The following is a 16469-nucleotide window of genomic DNA, read 5'->3' as shown; positions in this document are numbered from 1 at the left end:
GACTAACCACACAAGTCTCTCATCTAGGTTTATCGCCTATTCGGGTTCCATCCGCAAGGAGATCCGGCCGGGGTGTCGCTCACGGCCCCAAACGATGTGAGCAGGGTTCCCAAGCCCACCATCCGGGTGCCACTTGGTACACCGTGCCACCGTGCCTAGTCTGTCCCAAGCCCACCTGGCCGGGTGCCACTTGGTAGACTACTAACACTACCTACAAACACCAGAAACTATTTGCAACTCCTGGACAAAGATCAAGTTGGTTAATAAGTCGAGAGGGGCACCTAAGCATTCCAATGTGTGGTAGTAGCTAGTCATTGGACAGCATGCACGGAACTCAGTGCTTAAGGACGGTTCCAATGAGACAACCCACCATGTACTCCTACATGGCCTCTCACCGCTACCTTTACCAAATCGTGTTCACACACTTAACTCTCAACATCAGAACATAGCACTGTACTCCAATTCATTCGCAATGAATCAGACCTGACATACTCTAAGCAATAGCAGGCAATGCATGGTAGGAACACAACATGGCTCAATCAACTCCTACACATGCTAGTGGGTTTTAACTATTTACTGTGGCAATGACATGTCATGCAGAGGAATGGGTTCAACTATCGCAGCATAAAGTAGCAGTTGAATCATTGTTGTCCTAATGCAATAAATGAGAGCAGGAGTGAGAGAGTCGGAATGAACAAGGGGGTTTGCTTGCCTGGTAGAACAACAGGGGGCACTGCTCCTCAGACAGGTAATCTGGAACGGTCTCCGGAGCAGGACCTATCGAGAAGGAACGGTGTCGACAATCAAAACACAAGCATATGCAACAATATGATGCATGAACATGGCATGTAGATGTGATGCTGTTTGAGCTAATGCAACTAGCATTCTATTTGGATGAAGTCCATTTGAATCAAGAATTCAAATGCAACTCCAAGTTAATTCTTTATGAATGCCATTAATATGTTTTCACCTATACAACAAGTATAAGTTGGTTTATCATGCATGAAAATGGTACAGATGGATAGATTGCATTTCTCTGATAATTTTTCAGATATAAATTATTTCAATCTAAGCTACGGTTGAATTTCTATGATTTTTTGAAGTTTATATCATTTTCTGGATTTTCCTGATTATTTAAAACCAGAAAATGAATAACTGTGTCAGCACTGCGTCATGCCTGCGTCAGCAGGTCAGCGGGGTTGTCCAGGTCAGACCTGACCAGTGGGTCCCACTGGTCAGTGGCACAACTAATTAACCAAGTTAATTAGCCTTAAGTTAATTCTAACTAAACTGTTTGTGGGGTCGGGGCCCACTAGTCAGCGACTAACTAGTTAACTAACCTAGGTTAATTAGTGTTAAACTAATACTAACTAGAAGTGTCAGGGGGATGACCCACGCGTCAGTGACACAAGGGGGAAGGTCAAACCCCTGGTCAGCGGGGTCAAACCCGCCGGCGACTCGACGCCGACGAGTCCAAACGCGGCGGAGGGCCTCAGATTTGGTCCTCCGGTGACCAAATGGGCCGCGGAGACCATCTCCGAGGAGCTGGTGCTCGCGCGCATCTAGGGGAGCAGACGGGAGGCTGCGGGGGCGGCGGAGCTCGCCGGAGCGAAGCTCGGGGCGGCGGCCGGAGCACGAGGAGGCCACCCGAGGGGCTTTGCGGCACCCTCGTGGCACCAGGAGCAGGCTGAGTGCTCGGGAGCGGCTAGCTCGGGCTCTGGCGACGGTGGCGCCATGGCCAGCGGCGATGAGGTCTCGGGCGTGACAACTGAGCTAGCTAGGCGGGGCAAACGAGCATGGGGAGGAGGGGAAACAGAGTAGAGCTCACGGCGGTTCGGCGGGCGTGCTCAGCGGCTCGAGGGAGGCTCTGGAGTCAACGGAGCGGCGCCGGCGATCTTGGGCGACCGGAGGTGAAGAAGACGACGGTGACGGCTCCACGGGGCGTCCGGCGATGCGTGGCTTGACGGAGAGGACGAGGACGACGGCGCGGAGCATCTGGGCATGAAGCGAGGGCGAGGCCGTGACGGTGGGCGCGGCAACGGCGAGCGGTGGCGACGGTGGCGCTCGGGCACGGTGGGAGAGAGAGATCCATGGGAGGGGGAGGAACGAGAGAGAGTGAGAGAGGTGCGGGGCGGCGCGTGGTGTCATCCAGGCCGTCCAAGGCGACGAGGGCGTGAGGCAGACAGGCAGGAGGTGGCCGGGCGCGTGCCCTTGTCCTCCTGGCGTGAGGAAGGGGACGACTAGCACTGGCCAGTCGGCTGGGCCGGCCTATTGGGCCACTGGGCTGCCATGCTACAGGTAAGCACAGGTAAGCGTTTTTCCATTTTTGTTTTCTTTTCTATTTTCTGACATTTGTTTCTGATTTAGCAAAATACTAAACCAATTTATTTCCTTGTGCCAATTTTTGTAGGAGCTAATGGTATTATTCCAGAGCTCCTCAGCAAAAATCAGAATTTTTGGACATATATCACATATATATATCCAAGGCAAATAATTATTGAATTAATTCCAAATAGCAAAAATAAATATTTATGAGCTCCTGAAAATATTTGTTTGAATTTTACCTTTGACCAATATTTTCAGAGAGCAACATGAAAATTTTCTTGGACCTTTTTGGAGCAATTTTTATCTGGGTCATTTCCAGAAATGATTCCGAGGGTTTCAAAAATCCCCATTCCAAATTTAAATGAAATTTAAACATGATGCTCACAAGAAGGCTAGCCTAGGTCATACCAGAACTAGGGATGTGACACTCTCTTGTTTCAGCATCATGAAACAACCTCTGCAATCTTGGTGTAATTGGAAAATGTCTCGGAACATTATGAGGAATCCTCTTCACATCATCGCCAGCTTTCCATCTTGATGATTTGCATTTCGGGCATTCACTTAAGTTGGCATAATCCTTCCGGAACAAAACACAATTATTCTTACAAACATGGATCATATCATATCCAATTCGAACTGCACGAAGGAAATTCTTCATTTTACTGTAGGTGTGTGGCAGCTCAGACGCATCTGGGAAAGATTCGCGCAAAGCAACCAACATCGCATCGAATGATTTGTTGGTCATCCGCTCAGATGTCTTCACCTGAAGAAAGGTGACCATAGCTGAGAATACTGACAGCTTATTTCCTGGGGTGACAACAACTTTGCATTGTTCCAACATGCGGGCCCACCGTTTTTCTTCTGCAGGTGAAAGTTCACGGAATGCACGAGCATTTCGTAGCATTGTTTCAATGTTGGTCAAACTCACTGGCTACGCCACCACCACCTCCTCCTCCTCTTCCACCCGAGCATCAGGCAGATCATGTAGTCAATAACATTGGCGTTCACAGCTTCACCATGATGAACCCACCTAGTATATGTGACCGACATCCCATACAAGTGTAGATGATTTTGCACAGTTGACTGGGGTCTTGTAACTAAATTCATATAACTGCTACACGGGCATAGCACATCTGATTTGGGACCACCGTACTCAGCTCTGATAAAGTTCATGAAGTTTTCAACCCCCGCGACATATGCAGCGGAGAATCTTTGAGCAGAAGTTATCCAAGTCCTGTCCATCTGTTAGACATAAAAATTAGTTCTTCTACTAGATATTACGGGAAAAACATATATGCTTTTTTATGAAGTCCAGAAAAAAATACCTAGGTCGATGTCTAAAGCTATGGCAAGATATTTGGACGAGCAGATCTAAGTAACGAAATATATGTAAAGCTAATTCAGCAAACAGATTTGAGTGCCAAATTATGGCAGGCTATTTCAGCAGTCAATGAGGCCGAGCACACAGCCATCGAACTATCGAAGGCCATCACAGCAACAAAGATCGAGTATAAAATGGTGTAGAGCTATTTCAGCTAACAGATTGGCTACTAGACCATGGCAATCTACGTCACAATAAATATATGGCAGGATATTTTAGCAACTAATCGGCCTTGGCACGCCATCTCAGCTAATCAGATTGAGTGCAGAATAGGGCAAGGAAGCTTCTTAAGCAGAGCATATTGACAGTAAACTACTTCGGCAAACAGTGAGATTAACAGCGTCTATCAGCAAATATTCAACGCTACACCGACATGAACGGGGCCTCAGTCTAGAATGCGTGTACTGTGGGAGAAGCTGAGCACCGTGCGTCTCCACACGAACATCGCCAGCGGTGGCGGCGCTGACCGCCGTGCGCCTCCACAAGAATGTAGCCAGAGGTGGCGGCGCGGCTAGAGGACGGCTGTCTATGAGAGCGTACTGTGGGAGCGAGAGGATCGCCGAACCGCGGCGCCAACGTACCGGCGCGGCGGGGAGGGCGGCTTTGGCAGAGCGAATGGAGTGGAGGGGGACAGTGGGGAGGCAGTTTGGGGAATATTATTGGCTAGTTGGCCGAAGGGCGGTTGAATCGGATTTGGGGGGAATTTTTGGGTGTGTGTGGGGGGAGGATTTTCGCGCGGTGGGCGGGGGGAGGTTGGCGCATGGTCAGTTTCTCCAAGTGCAGTCCCATGTGTCAGTGAAGAGGCAAGCCAAAGCACATTCCGTTTGCGTGAGCCGTGTGCAGGACCGAACGTGTGTGGGGTGCAATGCGACCGCGACAGGAGTGCTGTGAGTGTACCACATTTTTTTCCTTTTAAACTAGGTGCTTTGCCCCCTCAAAAAAAATCTGTTGCTTCACGCGATCCATCGATACTACTACTAGTAATCCGGTAATCCCGACTAAAACGGTGCGGCCGGGTCTTTTCTCGCGCGATATGCTGGGAGGTTGGCTTAGTTGGGTTTTTTAGGACGAGTAATGCTACACCTACGTAATCCGAGTTACGTAATTAACATAATGTGAAACATGTGAACTGTTGATTGTAGATTGGGGGGAGGGAGGGGCCCACCACCATGAAAATCAGGGGAGGAGAGAGAGAGGCAATTTACGTTAACCCTTTCATAGGTTCCTGTAGATGTAGAAAGATGTGTCCGATCCTGCAATATAGGCCGTCCGATCTATATCTAACGGATAGGAAGGAAACTATGACAATTTACCCGCACTCCTCTCCACATTTGCAGATAAGGCTTTCTCCCACAAGATCTTGATCTTCCGTGCAACGCACGGGCATCTTGCTAGTACTCCTACAATATGTATATTATTGTGAAAGTTCATATACACCGACCGAGATTAATGCAAACACGACAGATTTTCATTACATTTCGAACTTTTATAGGACAAAAAAATAAAAGAAACCCGACCCTAAACCTATTCTACAGCAGCGACCGACGTCCTCCATCTGTGATCTCCATGTACGAGGGCAGGGTTCAAGACCCGTGAAGTGAAGGTGCGGTCTCCGGCGAGGAAAAGTAGAACAAGGGAGACGGACCGGCCAGTTGGCACACCATGCCCTGCCGCCTCCCATGCCCTACTCATCCTCAGAGGAGTCCCCGACCTCGACGGTGCCGGACCTTGGACGGCGGAAAGTAGGACGCGTGGCTGACGGTGCTCCCGTCGTCGTCCGCCAGCGTGGCCACCACTTGTGCGGCGACTTGAGCGAGGGCCGCGACCTCGAGCTCCATCCCCGAAGACAAGCTCTCCCGCAGAGTGTTCGCGCTTGAGGTCATGGTGGATGTGGTTCCAGGTAGGTGGACGATGCACTATGGTGTGGAGGTTAGCTGGGCGTTGCCGCTTTAAGTAGCGCATTCTGGCGAGGCCAAGCGTCCGGGTGCGTCATTAAGTCGCCGGAGTTGGTTTCGCGGGCACCGAGTTGTCGGATTTCGGGTTCCGGCAGACCCTTGAGGTTCGAACACTGGGGTGCACGCGGAGATCTCTCCCCTACCGATCTACGTCCAATCTCCTCGCGTGATCTAAGCTGGAAACAACGAACAACACAAGGGACACAAGGTTTATACTGGTTCGGTCCACCGTTGTGGTGTAATACCCTACTCCAGTGTGTGGTGTGGTGGATTGCCTCAGGGGCTGATGATGGACAGTACAAGGGAAGAACAGCCTCACGAGAGGTGTTCTTGAGCTGGTGCGATGAACTGCTTGGGTGAGTTCAATCACTTCTCTCTCTCTCTCTCTATCTCTCTTTTTCGGTCCTTTCTTCTCCGTCCTCTATTCTGTGGTGGCTAGCTCTATTTATAGAGGCCCTGGGCCTCTCCCCAAATAATGAGCGGGAAGGGCGCCAACAATTGGCCATTTTAAAGAGGAACATCTAGTACAAGTTATCCTGACCAAAGGTGGTCTTCGGCTGCCAAAAGCACTGGTGATGACGTCGCCTTGGGCTCCACGGTGACCTCCGTCCTGCTGCTCTGTTGGTCTTGGTCTTGTTGCACCGGAATGGTAACCTTTGCCCGATGTCTTGGCCTGTGCTTGCCCCCTTTGCACCAAAGGGGAAACAAGGACACTGCGCAGGCCGGCGCCCGCCTGACGCCCGCCTGGTCTCGATCGTCATGGCTTGCATCACGGGCTCCTCGCGAGGTACCACTGCCTTGATCTCTCCGCCTCCTCGCGAGCCTGCCTCTAGGGAAGCTTCCGGTCGTCCGCCCCATGAGGCTTGGCCCCTCACGAGGGTCTTGAGCTTGAGCTGATGAAGATGGGCTGCGTTGGGCCCCCACTTGAGCCACGCCGCAGGCCACAGGCAGGCAAGTCTGGGGACCCCCGTTCCCAGAACGCCGACAGTAGCCCCCGGGCCCAAGGCGCGCCCGGGCTTGGCCTAGCTGGGAAGCGAAGGGGCAAGCGCGAAGCGCCACGGGCCCCCAACAGCCTGCTGCCTTGGGCACCGCGTGTCGATTGATTGGACATGGGCGTCTGCGCTTCCCACGACGCTTCGACAACCGCATGACTTGACAAGTCCCTGCATGCAGAGAAACCGGTCATGATTACCTGCGATCGTGGTGCTCGGCGGTTGGCCTCCTCCGGCTATAAGTACGGGGCTGCGCGAGCCCCTTCAGTCCATCCCTTCATGCTGCTCCTTTCCTTCTTCTTCCTTGTTCTTGCTCCTCCTTACGCCAATGGCACCAATCCGCCGGTTTTCTGCAAAAGAGAAGGGAAAGGCCCCCCGAGAGGGTCCTGACCCACTTCCGCCGAAGAAGCGGCTGGTCTCTGTCACCGAGATGAAGGTGCTCAGCAGGAGGCACCGAAGCCCTGGTACGAGCTGCCGCCGCCTGGGTTTCCGCTACCCTTGTACGCCCGCGTCGTGGGTCCTAGGGGAGAAGGCATCGAGGGACATCAACGGTGCCGCGACGCCGGCGAGTCACAGTGGTGCGCGTCGTTCCTCCTGGAGTCCACGCCGAGCGCTCCTCTCGCGAGCTCGTGCTCCACACCGCCATGCCTCCAAGCTATTGGATTCGCCTTCCTCCTTCCTTCGCCTTCGAGATGCCGCCGAGTGGGGCTCTGGAGCTCTGGCTGCAGCACGCTGGCTGCAGTACCCTTGCGACCGGAGCGGAGGTCGTGGTCGTCACTCCGGGCAAGGTCTTCATGACCTGGGGCTGGGGCGAAATCGCCCGGGTCTGCCGGATGGTAGGAGACCTCGTGATTCATCTTGAATACGACGGTGCCTCCCTGATGTTCTTCAAGGTCTTCGATGCTGAAGGACGCCGGCTAGAGTGCTGCCCCAAGGAGAGCGGCAGGGGCAACGAACTTGCGAGGGCCTGGCCCGCTCATCGGCCCTCCAGCAGCTCCTCAGGCAGCAGCGGAGGAGCGGGGGAACCCAGCGGCTCCTCCGAGCTCCTCGCAACTCCGGAGACGAGTGACGACAGCTACGAGCCCCCGAGCTCGCGCCGTGCTCGGAGCGGGGCAGCCGCGTCCAGCCGCCGACGCCACTGATCTGGATGGGGTCGGTGCCGGCGTTGGGCGGCCCACTGTTGATGATGGCGTCCCTTGTGGAGGTGCGGGTGATCAGCGTTCCTTAGGATTAGTACCTTTGTTCCCTGCGAGGAATCGAAGCAACACCCTGTGGGGGTATGTAAGGCGCCTGCCATGTCTTTTATGAATATTATATCCTTAATATGAATCAGTGCGAGGTGCTTGTCCTTTCTCGGCTCGGCTCCCCCTTTCTATCCTCGCGAGGACTTGGCGCTCTATGCTGACAGGTCCCAGTCCCTAGGCAGGCTTCAGCCGTCGCTGGTATGCCTGGTCGCGATGCCGTGGTCAAGGCCAGGAGGTGAGCGGCCCGAGGTCCGGTAAGAGCCCCCGAGTCGCGATGCTCGGGAGGTCGCCTTTAGCGCTCAAGCAGCCCTCGCTGGGCGAGAAAGTAAGGCAATGTCGCCGTGATAGAGCCGCACTGGGCGAGGGTTTTTTCACTGCGTTGGTTCAACTCCTGTAAGGGCGTGACTTATCTCTTGAATTTGGTGTAGTTCCTCGATGAAGCGCCCGGCCCGAGTGGTGGAAGCTGAGGCGCTGCTGGGTTAGGTCCTCGCGAGCTCCTTCCCACTCCCCCGCACTTTCCTTAATGCTCTATGTCCTCAGGTCCCGGCCCTCGAGCGAGCTCAGCCGCCGCTGGTATGACAGGTCGCGATGCCGTGGGTCAAGGCCAGGGGGTGAGGGCTGGAGAGCCAGTAGGAGCCCATGAGTCGCGATGCTCAGGTACCCCCCTTTTAACGTGCAAGCGGTCCGTGCCGGAGAGAGGGTGAGGCGGCTCGCAGCGTCCCTAACGTTGCTCCTGGAGTAGGTCCTGCACACCAATCATGAAGAGAAACAAGACCTGTTATTATGGTTGCCAGCCAACCTTTGGTCGCTCCGGGGAAGTGATTGGGGCACTGAGGGCCTGGTGAGGTGGCGCCTTGCGGGGCTACCGCGGCCAGAGCTTGACCACTCAGATTTATCGGCGTTGAAGGGACGGACCCGTGCGCAAGTGCCGTGCCAGAGCGAGCGGCTCCATAGGTAGGCGTCAATCGAGCAGGCGATCAGGTCGGGTATGTTAAGCACGCAGGAGGAAATTCATCTTAAGTAGACGCGGGAAAAGCAAACGCCGCCGGGCCAGGCCCGAGCAGCTCGGGGATGATGCAGCCCGAGGGGCGCCCCCAGCAAGGTAAGTAAAGAGCATAAGCAAAACGGATACATGCCGCAGGGATGGACCCATGCAGCCTGGGAATGATGCGGCAGTGTGGGCGCTCCCAGCTAAAAATGGAACTTAGAAAGGTGTCACCTGGTGCCGTTGAAGATGGAGTGATGTTGAAGAAGCGGGCGATGTGCGATGAGGACGCCGACCCTCACGAGCCCCCAGGCCCAGGAGCCTCGGGAGGCTCCGGGGGCACTGGTGGGTTTCCGAGGGCCATCTCCATCTCCACCAGGACTGCATGATGCCTGGCCTCCTGAGCCTTCAGAATGCTCCTCAATAGGTGCTGTTGAGCGGCGACCGTGTTCCGCAGGCCGAAAGGCATGTGAACGGAGCTGTGTGGTGGACCCTCGCAACACCCCACGCGCGAAGGCCAGAGGCGCTCCTAAGACACGGCTCGGTTGAGCCCTGGCACATCGATGCAGACGCGCAGCCCACCATCCTTGCCTAGATGTGGGGCTACGGTGGGCAGGCGGCGGCTGCCGCGCATGACTCTCGATTCCTATAGCTCCCGGGTGTTCCTTGCGATGAAGTCCTGAGGGTTTGGTCTTCCTTGCCTTGTACCTTCCTGAGGGAAACATGCCTGGAAGCACCCCTCCAAGTGGTGCCCGAGCGCCTCCCTCGCGATCTCGGCAAGGTCGGTGGCTCTCCAATAAAGAGCCCCCGAGCCCTGCCTGAGGAGGGTGCCGGGCGCGCCTTCCTATGCGATAGAGGGTGGCGCTCCCTGATTGGGCGCAGATCCTAACCCAACACCTCCGGAGGCGTCTGCCTCCTTATGGCTTGGGCCAGGCGAAACCTTCTTCTTCTTGGGGGTCCCCTTGAGAAGTCTTCCGTTCCTATGGTCCGGGTCTTCGATTGCTGCGGCTTGGAATGCGCGCTCCAGTGAACACACTGCGTCCCTTTCTTCACAGGGTACGGTGATGACTCCACCGCTTCCTGGCATATTGAGGACATTGTATCCATGGTGAGTCACTGCCATGAACTTGGCCAGGGCTGGGTACCCGAGGATGGCGTTGTATGGCAGACGGATGTGGGCGACGTTGAAGTCGATGAGCTCGGTGCGGTAGTTGTTGCGCTGCCCGAAGGTGACTGGAAGGCGAACCTGCCCAATCGGAACAGTGAAACCATCAGTGACTCCTGAGAAGGGCTTGGTTGGCTGAAGTTGATCATGCGACACTTGGAGATTGTCGAACGTCTTGACGGACAGGATGTTGAGTCCTGCTCCGCCATCAATGAGGGTCCTGGTGACCTGCACATTGCTGATGATTGGGGAGCAAAGCATTGGGAGGACTCCGGCCGTTGCCGCGCACTTGAGCTGATGTGCTGAGCTCAACGTGATAGCGCACGCAGACCACCTGAGAGGGCGCGTGGCCTCAAGCTTGGGGAGGACTGCATTCACCTCGCGAGCAAACTGCTTGAAGATGCGATGTGAGGCTGGGGCATGCGCGCCACCCAAGATGCAAGTGATTGCACGCAGCTCCTGGAAGCCCCCAGCCCCCTCGTCTTGATGTTGGTTGTGGGAGTCCTGGATTAGGGGGTCTCCAGACAGCCGGGCTATCTCCATTGGCCGAACTGTTAGACTATGAAGATACAAGATTGAAGACTTCGTCTCGTTTCCGGATGGGACTCTACTTGGCGTGGAAGACAAGCTAGGCAATATGTATGTGGATATCTCCTCCTTTGTAACCGACCTTGTGTAACCCTAACCCTCTCCGGTGTCTATATAAACCGAAGGGTTTTAGTCCGTAGGACAACAATCACAACGTACAATCATATCATAGGCTAGCTTCTAGGGTTTAGCCTCTCTGATCTCGTGGTAGATCTACTCTTGTAACACCCATATCATCAATATTAATCAAGCAGGACGTAGGGTTTTACCTCCAGCAAGAGGGCCCGAACCTGGGTAAAACTTCGTGTCCCTTGCCTCCTGTTACCATCCGGCCTAGACGCACAGTTCGGGACCCCCTACCCGAGATCCGCCAGTTTTGACACCGACATTGGTGCTTTCATTGAGAGTTCCTTTGTGTCGTCGCAGTTAGGCTCGATGGCTCCTACTATCATCGATAGCGATGCGGTCCAGGGTGAGACTTTTCTCCCCGGACAGATCTTCGTATTCGGCGGCTTTGCACTACGGGCCAACTTGCTTGGCCATCTGGAGCAGATTGAAAGCTACGCCCCTGGCCATCAGGTCAGATTTGGAAGTTTGAATTGCACGGCCAATATCCGTGGGGACTTGGTCTTCGACGGATTCGAGCCACAGCCGGGCGCGCCGCACTGTCGCGAGGGTATGACCTAGCTCTGCCACCGGACGGTACCCCAAAGGCAGCACCCGCATCAGCTCCGACCCTTAGCCCGGAGCCAACTGCGCCAATCGAGGACGGGTGGCTAGACACCGCCTCAGGGGCTGCAGTTTCGACGGCGATCAAGCCGAACACCAGCATAATCCTCTGCGCAGCCCGTGACTCCAAGGTGTCGGGCTCTCTTCCGGACCCCGAACCATCCGCGCCCCTGCCAATCGAATCCGATTGGGCGCCGATCATGGAATTCACCGCCGCGGATATCTTTCAGCACTCGCCCTTCGGCGACATTCTAAATTCACTAAGGTCTCTCTCTTTGTCAGGAGAGCCCTAGCCGGATTATGGCCAACAGGATTGGGATGCGGACGACGAAGAAATTCGACGCCCACCCACCACCCACTTTGTAGCCACTATCGATGATTTAACCGACATGCTCGACTTCAACTCCGAAGACATCGACGGTATGGACGACGATGTAGGAGACGAACATGAACCAGCACCTATAGGGCATTGGAAAGCCACCTCGTCGTATGACATATACATGGTGGATACACCCAATGAAGGCAACGATGACGAGATAGCGGAGGATGACCCCTCCAAGAAGCAACCCAAGCGCCGACATCAGCGGCGCCGCTCTAAGTCCCGCCAAAGAAAAAGTGGTGATACCGGCACAGGAGATAATAACACTCTGGATAGCGCCGAAGACAACAACAACCCCCTCCAGCAAGATTTAGAGTAGGAGGGTGAAGGAGCCAACTCTCCTGAGAGAGCGGCCGGCGGAGAGGAGGAGGATGACAATTACATGCCCCCCTCCGAAGACGAGGCAAGCCTCGACGACGATGAATTCGCCGTACCAGAGGATCCCGCCGAACAAGAGCGCTTCAAGCGCAGGCTTATGGCCACGGAAAATAGCCTGAAGAAAAAGCAGCAACAGCTTCAAGCTGATCAAGATCTGCTAGTTGACAGATGGACTGAAGTCCTCGCGGCCGAGCAATATAAACTCGAGCGTCCCTCCAAGAGTTATCCAAGGCGCAGGTTACTTCCCCGACTGGAGGAAGAAGCGTATGAAACGGCTGATCGGCCGCCTCGTGGCCGCGATAGAGAGGCATTCCAGCCAAGAGCTCATCCTCCACCCCAACACCGTTCAAATAAAAAGGCATGGGGAGATACGCCAGACCCGCGAGATATATTAGAGGACAAAGCAAATCATTCAAGATCGATCTATGGATCACGAGGGTGCACCACTCTACGAGACGATAAACGTCATGCCGGATACAGTAAAAGCAAATCCGGCCGGGCTGAACATAGTGGGCAGGACCCATTCAAGCTGCATCGCGATATAGCCCAATACAGAGGCGCCGCACACCCCTTATGCTTCACAGACGAAGTAATGGAACATCAATTCCCAGAAGGTTTCAAACATGTAAACATTGAATCATACGACGACACTACAGACCCCACGATATGGATTGAGGACTTCCTCCTCCACATCCACATGGCCCGCGGTGATGACTTACATGCCATCAAGTACCTCCCACTTAAACTCAAAGGACCAGTGCGGCATTAGCTTAATAGCTTGACAGCGGACTCCATTAGCTGTTGGGAAGATCTGGAAGCCGCATTCCTCGACAAGTTTCAGGGCACTTATGTGCGACCACCAGACGCCGATGACTTGAGCCACATAATTCAGCAGCCAGAAGAGTCGGCCAGGCAATTCTGGACTCGGTTCCTTACAAAGAAAAATCAAATCGCCGACTGTCCGGATGCGGAGGCCTTCGCGGCTTTCAAGCACAACATCCGAGACGAGTGGCTAGCCCGACACCTTGGTCAGGAAAAGCCGAAATCTATGGCAGCCCTCACGACGCTCATGACCCGCTTTTGTGCGGGAGAAGACAGCTGGTTGGCTCGCAGTAATAACATATCAAAGAACCATGGTACCTCAGATACCAAGGACGGCAATAGCAGGTCACATCTCAACAAGCATAAGCGCCGCATTAACGGCGAAAGTACTGAGGATACGACAGTCAATGCCGGATTCAAAGGCTCTAAACCCGGTCAGCGGAAAAAGCCATTCAAACAAAGTACGCCGGGTCCGTCCAGCTTGGACCGTATACTTGATCGCTCGTGTCAAATACATGACACCCCAGACAAGCCAGCCAATCACACCAACAGGGATTGTTGGGTGTTCAAGCAGGCCGACAAGTTAATTGCCAAAAACAAGAACAAGGGGCCACATAGAGATGACGAGGAAGAACCCCGGCAGCCACACACTGGAGGACAGAAGAGGTTTCCCCCGCAAGTGCGGACGGTGAACATGATATACGCAACCCACATCCCCAAGAGGGAGCGGAAGCGTGCGCTCAGGGACATATATGCGTTGGAGCCAGTCGCCCCAAAGTTCAACCCTTGGTCCTCCTGTCCGATCACCTTCGATCGCAGGGACCACCCCACTAGTATCCGTCATGGCGGATTCGCCGCACTGGTCCTAGACCCAATCATCGACGGATTTCACCTCACTCAAGTCCTTATGGATGGCGGCAGCAGCCTGAACCTGCTTTATCAGGACACAGTGCGCAAAATGGATATAGACCCCTCAAGGATCAAACCCACAAAAACGACCTTTAAAGGCGTCATTCCAGGCGTAGAAGCCCACTGCACAGGCTCAATTACACTGGAAGTGGTCTTCGGATCCCCGGATAACTTCCGAAGCGAGGAGCTAATATTCGATATAGTCCCGTTCCGCAGTGGTTATCATGCGCTGCTCGGACGAACCGCATTTGCTAGATTCAATGCGGTACCACATTATGCATACCTCAAGCTCAAGATGCCAGGACCTCGCGGAGTTATTACAGTCAGTGGAAACACAGAGCGCTCTCTCCGAACAGAGGAGCACACCGCGGCCCTTGCAGCAGAAGCACAAAGCAGCCTCTCAAGGCAATCTACCAGTTCGGCGTTTCAAAGCCCGGACACCTTCAAGTGCGCTCGGGGTGATTGGCAAACAGACCGCCTGGCGCGATCTGAGCTCGGTAGCAATACGGCGGCCACCCCAATCCCAGCCCAACGGCGTTGTTCGTGCCACGCGTACATAATTACGCATTAAAAATACCATGGGCACAGGTGGGGAGGGGGGGCACAACTGCGGCACGCCCCAAAACGCGGCCTAAACCGCACCAGGGGCTTCCCGTTTGGTTGTTTTTCTTTTCTTTCAGGACTTCAATCTCTGGAAACACTGTCCGGCAGCTCTATTGCTGAACACATGATACAGCAACCAAGGAGGCCGACAACTACGGAATTCCCAGGTGGATTATAGATTTCATATAATTCCTCAGCTCGCCCTTGGAAGGGACATAGTCCTACCCTTTTGCTTATTACACTATCTGTATCACTCTGCTTTAATGTAGTTTTTTAATATACAATACATGACATTACGACTATTATCGCATTTTTGTTATATATATACATATCTATGTGTTCATTAATGACGCCTAGTGAAAGGATCGATATGGTTGACTAGAGGGGGGGGGGTGAATAGGCAACTACCAATTTTTAGCTTTTCTTTACCAAATTAAACTTTGCATCAAAGTAGGTTGTCTAGATGTGCAACTAGGTGAGCAACCTATATGATGCAATAACAACAAGCATACAAGCAAGCAAGGGTAGAAACACTAAAGAGCTTGCACAAGTAAAGGTAAGAGATAACCAAGAGTGGATCCGGTGAAGACGAGGATGTGTTACCGAAGTTCCTTCCTTTTGAGGGGAAGTACGTCTCCGTTGGAGCGGTGTGGAGGCACAATGCTCCCCAAGAAGCCACTAGGGCCACCGTATTCTCCTCACGCCCTCACACAATGCGAGATGCCGTGATTCCACTATTGGTGCCCTTGAAGGCGGCGACCGAATATTTACAAACAAGGTTGGGGCAATCTCCACAACTTAATCGGAGGCTCCCAACAAGACCACGAAGCTTCACCACAATGGAATATAGCTCCGAGGTGACCTCAACCATCTAGGGTGCTCAAACACCCAAGAGTAACAAGATCCGCTAGGGATGAGTGGGGGAAACGAAAATCCCTTGGTGGAAGTGTAGATCGGAGCCTTCTCAACCACTCCCGAGCAAATCAACAAGTTTGATTGGCTAGGGAGATAGATCGGGCAAAATGAAGCTTGGAGTATTTAATGGAGCTTGAGCAATAAATGGAGCTTGGGGGAGGAAGAGGTGGGTGAGAAGGAAGAAGGGGACTCCCTTTTATAGTGGGGGCAACAATCCCGTTGCCCCCCACCAACCAGCCCCGCACAGGGCGGTACTACCGCTGAGAAGGGGCGGTACTACCGCCAGGCGACGGTACTGCCGCGCCAGCCAGCGGTACTGCCGCGCTGAGGAGACTTAGTAGGGAACAGACCCAAATGCGGTACTACCGCGATGGCAGGGTGGTACTACTGCTCCTAGAATGGTACTACCGCCACTACAACCGTGACTAGTGCCGCAAAACCCGACACGAGAAAAAGACCTCTCGAATCGAGGCGGTAGGAGCCAGACTACCCAGCGGTACTACGACAATGGGGTCAAGGGCGCTAGTACCGCTGTGGAGCGGTCCTGCCGCTTATGATTCTTCGGCCGTAGTACCATAGGCAGTGCGGTACTACCGCTGGGGCACGAGAGAGAGAGAGAAGGGATCTCTCAAAAATGTTGAGGACAAGGCGGAGGTGCCAGGCCCCCAGCGGTACTACTGTTGTGGAGCCAAGAGCGGTACTACCGCTGCGGAGCGGTACTGCCGCTTGGCTCCTCAGCAGTACTACTGCTGGGTGTGCGGTACTACCGCTTAGACCCAGACAGGACAAGGAAGAGAGGAGAGATCTCTTTAATGGAAAGGAAATGCTCGGAGGGTGAGGAAGCTGATGTGTACGTGATGATTCCACCCATGCAAAACCCCAGCGGACCCCCTCTTGATAGTACGGTGCCCTCTACGCAACTAGTCCATCGAGAAAGAAATGAAAGAGCTACACCATCTTGAAATACACTCCGAGGGGAAGAAGGCATCTCGTGCCAGGGGAGAATCTGTGAATTATTCAAAGCACGAGATTAGTCTGCAAACATGTTGTCATCAATCACCAAAACTACCTTGAGAGAGATATGCCGTAACAATCTCCC

Source organism: Triticum dicoccoides, chromosome 3A, assembly GCF_002162155.2.
Source record: "Triticum dicoccoides isolate Atlit2015 ecotype Zavitan chromosome 3A, WEW_v2.0, whole genome shotgun sequence".
Classification (NCBI taxonomy): Eukaryota; Viridiplantae; Streptophyta; class Magnoliopsida; order Poales; family Poaceae; genus Triticum; species Triticum dicoccoides.
Note: the sequence above shows the minus strand (reverse complement) of the source record.